At 42.1% G+C, this 18,674-nt stretch overlaps 1 pseudogene; it reads right to left on the reverse strand.

Moving 5' to 3' along the window:
- Window positions 1-18,351: 18,351 nt before the first annotated feature.
- On the reverse strand, window positions 18,352-18,470 carry LOC134947075 (5S ribosomal RNA; annotated as a pseudogene).
- Window positions 18,471-18,674: the final 204 nt, after the last annotated feature.

Consider the following 18,674-nt stretch of genomic DNA (forward strand, 5'->3'; position numbering starts at 1 on the left):
TTCTTTGGCCGATCGGAGTCCTTCACATAAGTCCCACTCACGACCTCTGTAGGAATGAGGCTCTGCAGGGGCAACTCATAATCCAAATACGTCGCCACAAAAGGGCACCACCACCACTTGGCCTCCCTTGCCATTTTGGCTTTCACACGACGCTTTATGTCATAAAACCTTTTTCTGCAGGTCTCCTCGGTTCGCCTCACTAAGCCCTCACAATTGACTGCATCAACCACCTTATGCCACATTTGTGCCTTCTTCCTGGACGACACCTTAGCTGCCTCTTGGCCAAAAAGCTGGCGATGATATCGCATTATCTCATTAACCAGGGCCACATTCTCCTCATAAGTAAATTTTACATTGAGCCCTGATTTGGTTGTGGTACGTGGCTGCGGAGCCACATCACTCTCACTAGAGGACTCAGGTGCCTCCTCTGCAACCTCCTCCTCCTCACCCCCCTCACTAACCTCCACCTCACTAACCCCCTGCACCTCCCCCGCCTCACTAACCTCAGAATCCGACATGATTGACACAAACAACAATAAACAAATCTAAAAAAAAAATGCTCTACCTCTAAAACTAACACAACACACACACACACATACACACACACATACACACACACACACAATTACAGTGAGAAGAGACTCATAAAAAAACCACAAGGACAGAAAATATGACACACTAATAAGTAACAAGACAACAAACAACACAAGACACCTTTCACAGCACAGCACACAACAATAGAAAAACCACAAAACCACTCACTTACCAAACTACTCACAACGCTACCTCTCTCCTCTCCACTGACTAAACCCACGAGGTTCGGTCGTTTGGGGGCGTATTTATATGGTTGCGCATTGACACTCCCTCGTATTCCTCCAAACCAATCATATGACTCATACTAGAAAACGAAAAGTAAAAAAAAAACGGCCGCATTGGTGACGTAACATGGGCGAACACTCATAGTACGAATGACGCGTGGAAAAAACCATCTTGGCCGAAAAAAAACACATTCGGGCGCGAAAAAATACGAAAAAATACGAATGACCGCGACATCGACCACTACAAATAGGACGAATATGAAAGCTTAGTAAATAACTGAACATAAATTCAAAAAGTTGCAAATGCACACTACCGATGACATTCGAGTTTAAACTCCCACCAAATCCCGACAAATACGAATCTTAGTAAATATACCCCCAGGTCCACGAGGCCCTCGCCAAATAAAACCTCACCCTTGTATGGTAAAGTTTCCATATGTCTCTTTGAATCGGCATCACCCGTCCATTGGCGGGTCCACAGGGACCGCCTAGCAGAAATTGCCATGGCATTAGCTCTTGAACCCAACAGCCCAATGTCTCTCGCAGCCTCTCTCATATATAACGCTGCGTCTTTAATGTGACCTAAGGTCAATAAAATGCTATCCTTATCTAAGGTGTCAATGTCAGATGACAAGTTATCTGCCCATGCTGCAATTGCGCTACCCACCCATGCCGACGCTACTGCCGGTCTGAGCAAGGCACCCGTATGTGTATAAATCGATTTCAAGGTAGTTTCCTGTCTGCGATCAGCAGGATCCTTGAGGGCTGCCGTGTCTGGAGACGGTAGCGCCATCTTTTTGGACAAGCGCGTCAAAGCGAGGATTCCCACCGTAACCTGTCCTGTGAGGGGAAAGGATAAGCCATAATAATTCTCTTGGGAATCTGCAGTTTCTTGTCTGGAGTTTCCCAAGCTTTTTCAAATAAGGCGTTCAGCTCATGAGATTGGGGAAACGTTACCTCAGGTTTCTTTTCCTTAAACATGCATACCCTCGTGTCAGGCACAGAGGGGTCCTCTGTGATATGCAAAACATATTTTATAGCCATAATCATATAATGAATACTCTTGGCCACCCGTGGGTGTAACCGTGCATCATCCTAGTCGACACTGGAGTCAGAATCCGTGTCAGTATCAGTGTCTGCTACCTGGGAAAGGGGACGTTTTTGAGACCCCGAAGGGCCTTGTGACACAGTCAAAGCCATGGATTGACTCCCTGCTTTTTCCCTGGACTCTGCTTTGTCCAATCTTTTATGTAATAACGTCACATTTGCATTTAAAACATTCCACATATCCAACCAATCAGGTGTCGGCGGCGCAGACGGAGACACCACAATCATCTGCTCCACCTCCTCCTTAGACGAGCCTTCCGCTTCAGACATGCCGACACACACGTACCGACTCCCCCACACACACTGGGATAAATAAATATGGGGACAGTCCCCCAATAAGGCCCTTTTGAGAGACAGAGAGAGAGTATGCCAGCACACACCCAGCGCCACTGGACACTGGAACCAAATCCCAGTCTGTACAGCGCTTTTATAGATCAATAAATACACTCACTGCGCCAATTAAATGTGCCCCCCCCCCCTCGTTTTTGCCCACTGTACTTGCTCAGCAGGGGAGAGTCCGGGGAGCAGCTTCTCTGCAGCGTGCTGTGGAGAAAATGGTGCTGGCTAGTGCTGGAGGATCAAGCTCCGCCCCCTCAACGGCGGGCTTCGGTCCCGCTCAAATTCTTTATACTGGCGGGGGGGTTTTAATATACAGCCTCCGCAGTATATAATATGTCAGCCAGTGTCCCTTGAGGTAATTCTTGCTACCCAGGGCGCCCCCCCCCTGCGCCCCTGCACACTTACAGTGCCGTCAGTGTGTGTGAATGTGGGAGCAATGGTGCGCAGCGTTACCGCTGCGCGGTACCTCAGTGAAGATCTGAAGTCTTCTGCCGCCTGTGAAGTCTTCTTTCTTCTTATACTCACCCGGCTTCTAACTTCCGGCTCTGTGAGGAGGACGGCGGAGCGGCTCCGGGACGAACAGCGAGGATGAGACCTGTGTTCCGACCCTCTGGAGCTAATGGTGTCCAGTAGCCTAAGAAGCAGAGCCTATCAGTTAAGTAGGTCTACTGCTTTCCCCTCAGTCCCACGATGCAGGGAGCCTGTTGCCAGCAGTGCTCCCTGAAAATAAAAAACCTAACAAAAGTCTTTTCAGAGAAACTCAGGAGAGCTCCCCTGCAGTGCATCCAGTCTCCTCTGGGCACAGGATCTAACTGAGGTCTGGAGGAGGGGCATAGAGGGAGGAGCCAGTCCACACCATTCTAAAGTCTTTAGAGTGCCCATGTCTCCTGCGGAGCCCGTCTATACCCCATGATCCTTACGGAGTCCCCAGCATCCTCTAGGACGTAAGAGAAACAATAGAAGACAGTAATGTGAAGCGCTATGCACAGAAGCAGCAGCCGCTGCAGGAGACCTCATGTGAAATCAGCGCTAGCGGACTTCTGGGAGCGATGTGCGGACACAGCGTGCACGGACCTCTGCGCCAGCCAGCACAGACACTGCATAGGTAAAAAAGTACTTTAAAAGTCTGGAGTGTGACAGTACCATGCGCATGATCAGTTATAAGTGAATGATAAAAGTTATATGGGGCATGTTCAGGCCAATCTAAACATATCTGATATATCAGAGTACCAGACAAATGGGAGACAGAAGCCACCTTCTAAGTTTACTCTTGTCCATAACAAAAAGAATTACCTAAATATATTTATATAACTGATTTCCCACAAATACACATACTTACACAAAGGAAATGTTTGTGGTAAGAGTGTTGTGTAATTTGCAATTTCTATATTTATATCTGAAAGCTGCTAACACAACTGCCTATGTACAGAACTCCTTTTAAAGTCTGATTTGTTAATATTGCCACTTTACAGTGGTTTATATTTAATAGCTGGCAGAGCTTTAATCTCGTGGTCTGGAGGCCAGCCGCATTGTGTTGTTTCTGGCTGCAAGCAATCATCTTCTTAGTATGGTGTTAGGATAATGAGACAAGTACTGTAAAAACTTGGCTTTGTTCTGAACTTGCTGGCACAATCTTGTACTTACAGAATGGACCTGCATGTATCCTTTACCACTAATTGGAAATAGAATTGCCACCTGCTTCTAGACAAACTACAATCAGTCCAGTTTAAAACTGAGATGACAGCTTCTAAAGTTAACCAAGCAATGAAAATCAGATGACAAATGCAGAATACTCCTCAACCTTGATGTGGCAAGCATTTACTCTTGTGCCAATTTGTGCCAGTGTTAAAAGTTTAAAGTTTCTTGACTTTCTTTTGCTAGATACTTATTTTCCAGACATGCTTAAATGGTTTTCTGTGACTGAATCATAGATGTTCCCAAGCAGTTAGTGCAATCTCAGGACAATGCTTCAGACATGCCAGTAAGTACTATATGTTAGTCTGTACAACATACTTGCTCACTCTTCTGGAGTGTCTGGTAGCTGTCCTGGTTTCCCAGGGGAGTAGACCAGCTTCCAAGATCCACTAAGGTAGTGGGGCCATGGACCAGATGCACCGAGAGGGGATGGGGAAATTTACTCATGCCTGGACCTGAGACAGTCAGCGAGACAGAACAACGCCTCCCTTCAGCACACACATTCTTAGCAGTGCACAATACACAGAGCAGGTCCTAACCACACACAATAATTGGGCATGCACTGGAGTTCGTCTGATATCTCAGCAGCCTTACCGGGAACTTGATACAATTTAATTTGAATCGCATCATAGTGGCTCCGTCACAAATTGGGGCTGGGATGATGAGATTTGCAGCACCACACATTGCGGCATGTGATTTCAACCACCCACCTACCTACCTTGAAATACAGTATGTATCACTGATCTTTTGCAAACCTCCCCTCAGTCCCAATTTCCATGGGACTCTCATAATTTTGGAGCTTAAAACAGGTTGTACCTTTACAATTACGGAGCATATTTTTGTCATATCAGGAAACCTTTAGGAGAATTGGTGCTTAATGTGTTAAGCAATATGGATCTATTATTATAAAAATACAATTATACCCAAGGAGTTAACATGTTCAGGAGTGCTGCCAGCACTACTGTCAGTTGCAGGAGTACAAGAGGTAAGTGCTCCAATAAGTCATGTCATACCTGGGAAACAGCAACAATGCACTTTGAATTAATTTCCCTGAGAGATTCCAGAAACATAGTAATGCCCCACTAATTTGTAATAAATGTTTGTGTTCTGAATGCCAAATTGATTTCTCACTAATATTTAAAATGCCCGCTCTAATATATATTGCAGACGCCAGGCACATCTTATTACCATATACGATAAAAGTGTGCTGTACATTGCAAAACACTGCATCCCATAAGAAAACAATACACCCACACATTATCTGAATTCCAAAGCTCATTGATGTATATATTTGTTATTAAAAAGGATATGGATTCATTCATATATTACAAAGTACTGTATACCTATAGTTACAACTCATACAGTAAGCAGTTAACACATAAAGTTACATACATCCAGTTACATACAATTGCAGATACAATTACATATAATTACAGTTACATGCCAGCGATACAATTACCATTCCTTCCATTGCAGCTTAAGTCTCCCTCTCTCTGTAAATAAATACAGGAACTGAACTGCTAGCAACTCCTCCATCATCCTCCTCTGACCAAAACAGCAAGCAAGTGACCTCCTGTGTGGTCAGCTTAGTATTATCTAGTTTCTGGGGGAGGGGACTCATGATGTCACCAGTTCCTTTGTATGTGCTGAACATGCTCAGCCCTTGGAGACGTCCAAAGGGGCTGGAACTTCTATTGTTCAAATAAAAGGGATTTTAGCTTTTATACATTCAATCATAATTATCCGCTGCAATGTCCCACAACTTCATAACAAGTATCAAATTAATCTACACATTAAGCTGGTTGTTTTAATAGTAAACATGACCGGTGTATCTGGTTTCGTTCAAATAATACACATACATGACATTAATTCAATATATATAATTCTAAATTATCATGAGGTCTGGCGCTTAATATTATTATAATTATGTACTGTATGAAATAAGTGTCGAATCCATCTCTGTGGCATGTCCGTGTAAATGCGTACGTTACCATATATGGCTGTGCTCGCTGCGCGAATTTGCAAGTATAGCGACTTATGTGTGTGTTGTTTGTATGTTCTCTTTATGTAATTTTTTGACTTTGACAGTCCACCCTTTGGCAGTAAACAATAACTGCCATCAATTATTAACATAAGAAAAAATATTTCATACTATAATCGGTGACCTAGACACAAGTATGTATGCATTTCGCAAATCAGACACTTGACTATATTTGGGGAAGACAGGGAGGAGGACGATACATCCTCTATATGCACTCGGCGGTCACGGGACCACTGGTTGGGTGTGGGACAACATTCAACCTATAGAGTATGCTGGGACAGTGCTTTGGCCTATAATGTCTGATTTGCGACGAACATTTCACACATACCTGTACCTACGTCTTTGTACACTGATGTTTGGATTCGATTGAGGTTCTGCTGGGTAGATGGAAAAAAAAACACAAACAAATCGTGACAGTGGCATATACAATTTTCATGATCTACATATTCCTATCATTTTCTGAACATTGTTTCCATTTCTGGAACGTATGCTAATTCTCTTTAATCATTGGACAAGGGTTATAAGTAGTGTCCTTCCTAAATAACATAAACATTCGGAGTTCAGGGAGAGCCACTCATAAACCTTTCTTCCACATATGTTAGTGAGCTCTTTATCTGCAGTGTGTGAATAGCCATTGTCTGACTGTTCCTGATTACCTCTGAACTCCATAACTACTAGGCCTTTGATTTTTCTTTCTGATTTTAACAAACTGATCTGATCGGCTAATCCTGGGATCCTATAAGGAGATCACTCCTTCCTACAGAACCAGTTCCAGTCTCACACTCAACTCCTCATAAAAAAACTCGCAAAAATAGAATATCCTGAAAGAAAATGTTTGTCAGCGGGAAAGAGAGAAAAGAGAAATAGAACAAAACAACTCTTGTTCATAACAAATCAATTACAATTTAGTACGCTCAGGTAGTGTCCAACAGTGCCGTCTCTCAGTCTTCACGGAACAGAGTCTCTGGTGATACTTTTGCGATCTCTTTGCCTTGCTCTTTGAATACACAGTTCACTTCGAACACACAGTTCACAAACTCGATGAATGTGAGCAATAAACTACTTTGTCACAAGTTCTCTCCGGGTCAGCTGCCTTCTTGCAGTGAGACGAGTGGACCCAAATCTCTCTTTCGGCGACCTTTAGTGCTGTCAACAAATCTTGGTATGGTCCTTCCCATCTGTCTATTAGGCAACCTGAGTGTAAGGACAATCACACAGTCTCTTGGTTCATAATCAAGACAGTTAGCATTTGGCATACCAGCAATCAACAGTTTCAAGTTCTTTTGTCAAGTTCTCAATTGCTGGCTCATCTCAATAAGGTACTGTACTATCACCTCATTGGTATATTTCTGATCATTGTGCGGATCAATCATGACATGAGGTTGTCTTCCAAAAACAACCAAAAAGAAAGACACAAATACCAAAACAAAAACAAATTTCAAAGAGGGTGATTCGTCGAGTGAAGATCTGGGAGTGGTTCCGAAGCTACATAATACTAGTGGCAGTATGTATGATCACAATAGTACAATTTCAGGCTTTACTCCTACTTCTAGGGGTACCATTATCTACACACAAATTTCTGCGCAATCTTTCTTTGTGGTAAACACAGCAGCATCCGTGGCGGCAGGAAATGCCTCTACCCAGTTGAGAAAACATCAGTGCACACCAATACATAACAATAATTCCTAAAGGGTGTTAACTGTACGAAGTCGATTTGTATTTCCTAAAAAGATCCATCTGCAGGAGGGATATGGGATGGCTCTGTTGGTATTGCTTTACCAATATTCTTCCTCAAGCAAGCAAGACAGGTCATTGCTCTCTTTACCTGCATGAGAATAGAATCCTGGCGCACACCAGTAGGCTCTGATCAGCCTGCACCTACCCTCTTTGCCTAGATGAGTCAGACCGTGTGCCGCCTCAGCTAGACTTGGAAAGTATGCTCTGGGGGCTACTGGCTTACCGTGTCCACCTGCCCACAGTCCTAAGGACTCCTGGTCATACCCCTTTGTCCTCCAGACTGCCTTTTCCTTCCTGTAGGGAACACAAATTTTTGTATATTAATTTAACTATCGTGTGTTTGCAGTGTAGAGTACCATGAGCATAACTCAAAAAAAAAAAAAAAAACCATCTCTAGAGGAGAGAAAGAAGAAGAAAATTAAAAAGAAAATGTCAGGTTTGTCATTCACCAACAGACATATCAGTGTCTATACAAAATTTCCCTTCACCAGTATTCCCATTCTCCACCCTTTGTGCATGACAAAGCACACTGCAGTAATACTGGTGTCATCGTGCTGTTGAGATATACTGGGATTGAGCAGAACTCTGAAGGACCTAGGCATGTGGAGTTTGAACTGTACTTGGGTCCATGTATTGTACCACCCTGTGTGAACGCAAAAGATGAAGAGGAAAACTGTAGAGAAACAGAATAGAGATTGGTGACAGATGAGTTTGTAGAGGTGAAGAAGATTTTATAAAAATTTGACAACTGGATTGAGCACTACGGGTACGTGATTCTCTACTTGGTCTACTCCCCTTAAAAAAAAAATTCTGTGTGTCTTATTTCTACTGGGACTATCCCAGCCATCAATCCAGTGTCCTGTCCATCCTAAGTTCATAGGGAACCCGGTATCTGTGAGATAATTTCCTCTACCTGTGATGGACATGCATCTAGAACAGTGAAATGTAACATTAGTCTTCATGGGTATCCAACATACTTTGTGCTTCCTGGGCGGGAGCACTCAATATGTATACCATCTCTAACAAAACTCCTGTTAAGTTACTTAGAGGTCACTTCTGCTAGAGAGAGAAGCAGAAGTTTAGAGACCTCCTCCTAACCCCAGTAAGTTCTGTCAAAAGGATAAAGTTGCATTTATTCCGTTCTTCCCATTAACCGAATCTGTGTTTTTCTATACTGTATTATGATTCCTTACTATGTGTCCCTTGGTTCCGTCTATGTGTTTAATAATGTGGCTTGTGTTTTCTGTCTAGGGGATCTATATTGACTATGTGTCCTACTACTCCTACAATCTCTGGCAAAATGCCCTTCCTTCCTACAAGTGTAACATATTATTGACCATTTGGATTCTGGGGTTTGGACTGATGGGTCTTTCCTGTATGTGCCAGTATACTTACCGTCCTCAACCTCTCCACCTGTTATTCTCTGCGCCTAACACTATTCTTGTGATGTTTAATAGCATACTATCTAAGATTAGCTACTGTGACCTTTCCAATTTTGCAAAGAAGTCTGCACCCTGACACTCAATGCCTTTATTGAGCCCGTCCATTTGCACAGAGACAGCCACCTCCCATTTGCCGAATTAGTGTTTACCAGTCATGTTATCCAGATGGAGAGTTTTCTATTTCTGCAAGAGACAAAAAAAAAAAAAAATGTAACAAGCTTCTAGGTCATGCAAAGTATTCATTCAATCCTTCTCATCCCGTATCAAGGGTCTGTACATGGTCCATCAAACATTTCCGAGCTCATCTTTACTAGGGGCATTACTAGGAACAAATACTTCTTATATGGTAACTGAAAGAAATACCCTGGGGTTACCTTGTCTCTGTCCGCTTTCTTGCTGGCAAATACTAATGTGCGGACAGATTTTTCTCCATTTCTGTCGTTACTTTCTTGATTTTTTTTTGTTTAATTTTTTTTGGATTTTACTATATATGTACACGAATGATACCATACTTACCTGTTCCACTGGTCTCAGCCACTTCCCCCACAGGCTACTGCTCTTCTTTTACCGGTTGGATACTCCTCTAGGTACATGAGAAATGGCTGAAAACAATCAGGTCACCTTCTCCTCCTAAATAAAACTTCAACATTCATTAGTATATATATAGGTTACAGTCATATTTTACATATTTTTATTATTTTCTATAGTTTGTACGCTGGCCGTAACTGCTTCCACGTCTACATAAGGCGGTGTACTTGCATTCTCTTTTTTTTTTTTTCCTACTTATTTATTGTTGCTACAAGTTCAAACAGTTCTTATATTCCCATTCTTGTCTTATATGACTTTGGTTAAACATACCACCTGCAATACATTAGGATCAAACTCACCAACCCCTCTTGCTGTCACAGGTTTAAACAATTTGTATGTCTGACCCTTTGTTTTCAGGATTTTATCAGACATATTCTTATCCTTAAGTTCTGCAATACCTTTGGTTCAAAGCTGCCCACTTTAGGGAATGGTACCCTATCTTCCGCAGTCATACGTACCCATTCAGACAAAAAGTCTTCCGTGTGTGAACCATACTTTTCACACATAATGTACCTCGCCGACCCCTTGGGCCGCGGAATATCAACCTGAACCCTGGTTAAACGTCCACCGCTTGTGCAATTGGATCCCATCGCGGACTTTTTGCTATTACGCAATACCCAATGCACAATATGAATAGACGGTGAAAGTTCTTAAAGCGCTTTCACCCACTCCTTCTCCGCCGGGTACCACGACTCACTCCAATAATGACCACCGTGTACCCAGTGAGGTCCCTATCTTATGGTTTCTATTCACTGGAAATGTTTAGGAGTGACTTATCTATTCCAATGACTATACACCGCTGGAGATTTTCCTGAGAGAGACCAGCGAAAACTCCCTATACACTTATACACAAATCACACTTGCGTATGCTCTATACAGTGTTAATGGTACCGCGATTTTACGCAAAGCACGTAAAGGGGTATCCAGTTGCTCTCTATATATTGCATCCACAAATGCGCGGTCCAATCGCACAGCGTATAGGTACTTGTTACCTATCTGCCGTACAATCACGGGTCGTTGTACAAACTGGGACCCTCAGTTCGGAGCGTAATACCAAAAAAAACAACACCTTTAAAAAGCTTTATCACACTCCGTTGCACGTATTCACCTAGACCATGCTCACCAAGTTCACCGAGTTTCACCAAGTTCACCGAGTTCACCAAGCGGGGTTCAATACATTCACACCTTTTTCAGCCCACACTAACACTCTATAGTTTTCTGATTAGAAAAATATCCTTTCCTGTTAACTGATAGCTTTCCCCAGAGGTAATACAGTAGAAAAGGTTTTATTTAAACTAAATTTTGGAAACCGAGCAATTTGTGCTATTGTAGCGTGGCTACTATTCCGCCCCTAAACTAAACAATGCTATTGTGTAATTTGTACTTAGCGGTCGTATTCTTACGCACGTTGCGTAAACACGCGACCATGCGTATGTCTTTACGTTGCGTACGCAGTCCCGTACTTTGTCCGAGACACGTGTACAAAAACCGTACGTCCACAATAGTACAAATCCCACACTTCTATAAATGTAAGCGATATTACCTATAATCGCTCACTTAACACAACACAGTGTCTTTCTGTATAAACCTTTTTAACTAGGCCAGACTGTGTTTGTGTTTTACATTTACTTCCTTAATATTTATTCTATATTTTTAACTAAATAGCAACAAATTTCTCCGTCTTTTACACAGGTCTAAATGAATCTAGTAATAATCAATAATTCAAATGGTATGATTCAGATTGGATAGCTATTTTGCAGAACATACACTGATATAAATATACACATAATTATAATAATATTATATATAATATATATTTATATAATATATATAACTTGACTCTCATAGAACCCCCACACAGTACATACCTACTGAAATGAATGCATTTCCTTTAAAGTCTCTAATTTGCATATCAATGCTGAGTGCTTTTTGACTGCCTGTTCAAGAGGGTTGTTCACTGCTAAGAAAAAGCAGTTACACAGGTTAATTTGCATTTCAATGGCTATCTTACAGCAAGCAGAGTTAACTGAATCCTAGAGGTAGAAGGGAAAAAAAACTTTGTTTTTATCTGTGTGTACTTCTTAAATCAAGTATCCATCTCACTATTAACTTTCACTAGGCCCCATCTGAAACTATTTGTAATTGACTATGGCATGGGTTAAATAAATGCAATGGTAACTCATAAATGGTGATTGATTGTAAACAAAGAAAGCTGATTATTCTCGAGCAAACTGAAAATCAGCCATTTAGAAAAATGACCTTCCCATAATGGCCACTGCTCCTCCCCCTTCCACATCCATGAGGGTTACACAAAATGGTGGACAGGCCATGTGGTTAGTCCAAAATGGAGGACAAACCATGCGGCTTCCTTTGTCACAAAGAAATCACACATCATACAAGCCCCTGAAGTTATTTTAGGCCTGAGTTAAAAATAAAAACTATATCAAAGCTATTGCAGCAACTTTTAAATATACTTTTAAACCTACTTAACAGATAAACAATCCAATCTGAATCAAACACAATATGACTTATTTGAACCTTGTTTTGCAACAATAAAAATACATTTTAGCATCTTAAATATTATGAGAAACATACTGTCCCTTAAAATTTCATATCAGCGTCTTACTAATACCACAACAATACATTAACTTGGATGTTATTTTCATCAGCTTCTCAATGCGTCCATTGTAGCCGGTCAATTAAAGCCGCGTTTGTAATGTACAGTGCATCATTAAGAACGTGATATCCCGGACGAGCCCCCATCTCTGAATGCCAAATTGATTTCTCACTAATATTTAAAATGCCCGCTCTAATATATATTGCAGACGCCAGGCACATCTTATTACCATATACGATAAAAGTGTGCTGTACATTGCAAAACACTGCATCCCATAAGAAAACAATACACCCACACATTATCTGAGTTCCAAAGCTCATTGATGTATATATTTGTTATTAAAAAGGATATGGATTCATTCATATATTACAAAGTACAGTATACCTATAGTTACAACTCATACAGTAAGCAGTTAATACATAAAGTTACATACATCCAGTTACATACATTTGCAGATACAAATACATATAATTACAGTTACATGCCAGCGATACAATTACCATTCCTTCCATTGCAGCTTAAGTCTCCCTCTCTCTGTAAATAAATACAGGAACTGAACTGCTAGCAACTCCTCCATCATCCTCCTCTGACCAAAACAGCAAGCAAGTGACCTCCTGTGTGGTCAGCTTAGTATTATCTAGTTTCTGGGGGAGGGGACTTATGATGTCACCAGTTCCTTTGTATGTGCTGAACATGCTCAGCCCTTGGGGACGTCCAAAGGGGCTGGAACTTCTATTGTTCAAATAAAAGGGATTTTAGCTTTTATACATTCAATCATAATTATCCTCTGCAATGTCCCACAACTTCATAACACGTATCAAATTAATCTACACATTAAGCTGGTTGTATTAATAGTAAACATGACCGGTGTATCTGGTTTCGTTCAAATAATACACATACATGACATTAATTCAATATATATAATTCTAAATTATCATGAGGTCTGGCGCTTAATATTATTATAATTATGTACTGTATGAAATAAGTGTCGAATCCATCTCTGTGGCATGTCCGTGTAAATGCGTACGTTACCATATATGGCTGTGCTCGCTGCGCGTATTTGCAAGTATAGCGACTTATGTGTGTGTTGTTTGTATGTTCTCTTTATGTAATATTTTTGACTTTGACAGTGTATAACATTTTGTAAAATTGACTGGATATCGCAGAAACACCAAATCAACCAAAATCGACCTTTAGTAAATTTTGCCCTAAGTGTCAGCAGTCTTTATATGAGTATTCTGCATAAAGTTGAAGTCTAGGCAGTAAGAGACCTTACAGAACCTTCAGAAGAATGGCCATTCAAGTTTACAGATTTGATTAACTTGATCAACATGATTAACATGATCCTTTAACTTAGTTATTGTAAAATTAAGACAATTGGCTGGTGGACCTTTACACCCTTTCTATAAATGATCTAGTTTTAGTATGAGCAGGCTGTGAAACTTGTCTCTTTTCCTTCTTATGTGGTGTCAATACCTTGAATAATCCCATCATGTTCCCCATGAACTTCAGTTCATCTTCTCTTAATTATTTTAGATTTTGCCAGCAGTAAGACTCCCTTTCTTGTATAACATTAATTTACCAGAACAGCATGGACAGGAACACCTTATTATATGCTTGTAGCCAACATCCCAATGCATCAAAGCATGACTTGTCAGATCCACAGATGTAATGCATATTAATTGAATTTCAGTGGAAATCAATTTAATGAAAGTTTCTTTTGAGAGGTTAGACATAAACTCCTGATTAACGAATAGGCTGATCACCATGCATTTTAGGGTGCAGGGATTTTGCAGGTGTCTTGCATCCAGGGCCGGCTCTACCATTAGGCAGGTTAAGGCGGCTGCTTAGGGGCGCTGGACACTGGAGGGCACCACTGAATTCATCTAGCAAAAAACTGAAGGATGTCTCTGTATGCGGATTAGTAATGAACCTTACAGATGGGGGAATGGAACACAATAAGGAGCATACAAATATATGTATGTCTGTGTATACAGATGTATGTATACACATACAATTAAAAGGATTTAGTTGGTATCCCGGCATATGGGATGTTAGCATTCAATATACCGGCGCCGGAATTCTGACAACTGTCAGAATGCCGACATCCGGCATCCGGAATGTTAGTATAACGGGCAGTGTTAGGGTTAGGCTGCGGGAGGGAGGGTTAGGGGAAGGGTAAGGTTGATTAAATTCATTCAAAATATTGGTATTACGGTGGTCGAGATGACGCTGTTGGTATCCTGACCAGTTTCATCCTGTACCCAACAGCAATTAAATATTCCCACCAGACCCCATATACAGTTATTATATAGTATATAAAGAATAGACGCCACTCAAGGACTTTTAAAGTGAAAGTATATTGTGAACAAAGTCACAAAATTTTGTGACTTGTTTACAATATACTTTATCACTTTAAAAATCCCTTTCTCTTTATAAGTATAATGATGCAATTCACCAGAGCCCACCTAGTGGCAACCTGCATCTCCACTCCGGGAAGTGGTGGAGGGAGGGGATTGCAGGTTAGGGGGCGCTAGGCTGAAGCTTTGCCTAGGGTGCAGAGAGACCTTACACCGGCCCTGCTTGCACCCTACCTACACAGAGGGCTCACTCCCTCTACCATGCACTCCCTTCTCCCCCTCAAGGTGTCCTGTGACTAGTGAGTCATGATTGCATATGGTTAGCATTACTTCCTAACAGCACTGAGGTCATACGTTCAATTCCCATGCATGCCCTATCTGTGTAGGGTTTGTATGTTCTCTCAAGTTTGCATGGATTTCCTCAGGATACTCCAGTTTCCCACACTCCATAAATATACTGATAGGTTAATTGAAATTAGATAAAAAATAACCCTAGTGTGTATGTCCATCTTTGAGAGAATACAGACTGCAAGCTCCACTAAAGCAGAGACCAGTGGTGGCGCATACACTTCTTGAGGAGGGAGGCTGCTTTCTGGTCCCAGACTGCAGTGCCCAGTGGCTGTGTCTCATTGCCTGCCAGGTCCAGGCACGGTAACTGGAGCAGGCACACAAACATTGGCAGACCAGCACATGCACACAAACCCGGCTTCTAGGGACTGCAGTAGCTGCAGCCTCTACGAGCAGGACCGTAACTAAGGTGGTGTACACTGTGTCCGTCACACATCGCATTTACCCTGTGGGCATACCGGCTGCATCCACCCGGGATCCCAGGGATTATTCACATGGAAGTACTGGTGGCCACCTAGGGTCTGGTGGGTCCTAGGGGTTAGCCTGACAACTGCTTCTGGCTTGAGCTGAATCAATGGGAAGGGGGATACTATGAGGCAGCATGATGAGCAGAGCACTTACTGCATGATGCAAAGCCTTCAGCGGCTACAAAGTACACAGTGACAGAGCTAGAAGGGGATGTCCGTCCCTGAAACTCTGAGGACCTAATTCAGATCTGATCGCAGCAGCAAATTTGTTAGCTAATGGGTAAAACCATGTGCACCTCAGGGGGGCAGATATAACATGTGCAGATAGTTAGATTTGGGTGGGGTGTGTTCAAACTGAAATCTAAATTGCAGTGTAAAAATAAAGCAGTCAGTATTTACCCTGCACAGAAACAAAATAATCCACCCAAATCTAATTGTCTCTGCACATGTTATATCTGCCCCCCCTGCAGTGCACATGGTTTTGCCCATTAGCCAACAAATTTGCTGCTGCGATCGGATCTGAATTAGGCCCTGAGTTGGAAGTCAGGGGTGTTTTAAGAGAGGAGGGGGCCCATGTGCAGACTCCGGGTGGGCCCCGTCCTCTCCACGGCACAGTAGGATCCATAATTGTTCCGTAGTTTACTGCGCATGTGCAGGTTTCCAGAAACATGGCGCCCGCCATGGTCCGGAAATTAATTACATACTGTCAATGCACAGCAGCCATTGGGAGTGATTTTTGCTGTGGCTGCTGCAGCGCCCGTCTTGAGACTCCCAAAAGGTAAGTATTAAAACAACATGGGTGCAGTGTGTGCGGTGTGGTCCCATGACCCATGATAGAAATGCCAATATCTGATGAATAGATGTGGTGAGCTCTGATAGGAGCAGCCTCATGGTAGTGATTCATTATTAGTGGATGCTGCTGGAGATCATAGCAAAATCTGAACAGGTAATTATACCATGTGCTGCTGTGCTAATGTCATATGAAGATGCCATGTCATGTGAGGATGCCATGTATGCCATCTATTCTGGGACATTACACCAGTGAGGTCAGTCGACTAATGATTAATAAAATGTACACTTCACTAATTCAGAATTAATTTCCTCATTATTTTTATGGGGGTTTTTTTCAGGGGAAAATAATATACAGTACACGGAGTGACTGTGAGTGTCAAGTGTACAGGAAGTGTGTAAAATATACCCATTGACATGTGATGTTTTTGAGTGGGTTGTACTGAAAGTATTGAACAATATACCCATGGTGCTTCGTGGTGTGTACAGGGTATGCATAATACGGATGTGTGATATAGATATATATATATATATGAACCTCTGTTCCATCTCATCCAGTTGTGAATATCTCACCATGCTGTTGCTATTTGTTCTGCAAACCCTGAGAAATTGAGAGAATGGTAAACCCCGTACGGTGGCCATAGGATGAAAACTGTCAAATCTAAGGATCGTGTTTCGATCCATGGGTTTTTTATACAAACTAGTTTCCAGTTTACCATCCTTTATTTTAAGTTGAATGTCCATTAGTCAGATTACGTGCTAATACAAGCTCGTGTAAGTCCTGTACATCGCCTTGCCAAAACAGCAGCAGGTCATCTATATATCTATAATAGATGTATAGCCTCTGTGCAATCTGATGATTAATAAGAAACAAGGCTCGTTCAACTTCTCAAATGTAGGCATTTGCAAATGAGGGTGCCACGGCGGAACCCATGGCACGCCCTGTCTGCTGCCTATAGTATTTACCGTCAAAGATGAAAAAGTTGTGGGACAAAGTGAACTGTAGGAGAGACATAAAAAAATCTATGTCAGGATCTGTATATAGGTGGTCATTCCGAGTTGATCGCTAGCTGCATTTGTTTGCAGCGCAGCATTCAGGCTAAAAAACAGCAGTTCTGCGCATGCGTATGCGGCACAATGCACATGCGCGTCGTACGGGCACAACGACCGATGTAGTTTTGCACAGGGTCTAGCAAAGCATTTCAGTTGCACTGATGGCCGCAGTGTGATTGACGTGAAGAGGGCGTTTCTGGGTGGCAACTGACCGTTTTCAGGGAGTGTTGGGAAAAACGCAGGCGTGCCAGGAAAATGCAGACATGGCTGGGCGAACGCTGGGCGGATTTGTGACGTCAAAACAGGAACTAAACAGTCTGAAGTGATCGCAAGCGCTGAGTAGGTTTTGAGTTACTCTGAAACTGCATGAAAAAACTTTGTAGCCGCTCTGCGATCCTTTCGTTCGCACTTCTGCTAAGCTAAAATACACTCCCAGTGGGCGGCGGCATAGCGTTTGCACGGCTGCTAAAAACTGCTAGCGAGTGATCAACTCGGAATGACCACCATAGTGCATTGCCCGTGATCAACTGCCTGACCGCCTGCAGCTATGAAAAAAGGGGTATGGACCTTTGGAGAGAGCAAAGGACCAAAGAAAGACAACTATAGGCCTTTTCCTGAGCACACTTGAAAAGAATGAAATGATGAAATTATTAAAAATTAACCTTTATTAATATATACTTAAGAAAAAGCGAGAGCTGGCATGAATGTTTTGAAAGAGCATAAGTGTTTGCCAGCACCAATGTGCCTGTTATGGGCAAGGTTGTATCATAGGTGAGCGAAAATAAATGATCCCTCATCCACAAGGAAATTTAAGCATATTCTCCATACATAGGAGTTTTGGGTGAATGAGTTCACTACGTCGATTCCAAATATGATCTGACAAATACTATAGACCTGTAATTAGATTGATATAATGAGTCCCAGATAGCTTTGGCTGTTGGAGAGTAAAATACCTACGGTACCTAGTATTCCCTGGTGGTTCCCCATCCTGGTACTGACCAGGCCCTGCAGTGCTTGGCTTCCAAGATCAGACGAGTTTGGGCATACTCAGTGCGGTCTGACCGTAGGTAAATATGTCTCCTAGGCACACCGTTTTCCAAATATGTTGGGACCCAAAATCAATCACAATTTGTAAGGGTATTAAATTATATGATCAGAAATAAATGATGACAATGGTGCAATAAACTTGTGAGTTTTTTTGCTGCTCATGCGGTATGCAGGTATAGAGGCTGGTGACATCTATAGTGACTAATGTAGTGTCAGCAGGAATTTG

This window comes from Pseudophryne corroboree, chromosome 7 (assembly GCF_028390025.1).
Source record: "Pseudophryne corroboree isolate aPseCor3 chromosome 7, aPseCor3.hap2, whole genome shotgun sequence".
NCBI classification, from domain to species: Eukaryota; Metazoa; Chordata; class Amphibia; order Anura; family Myobatrachidae; genus Pseudophryne; species Pseudophryne corroboree.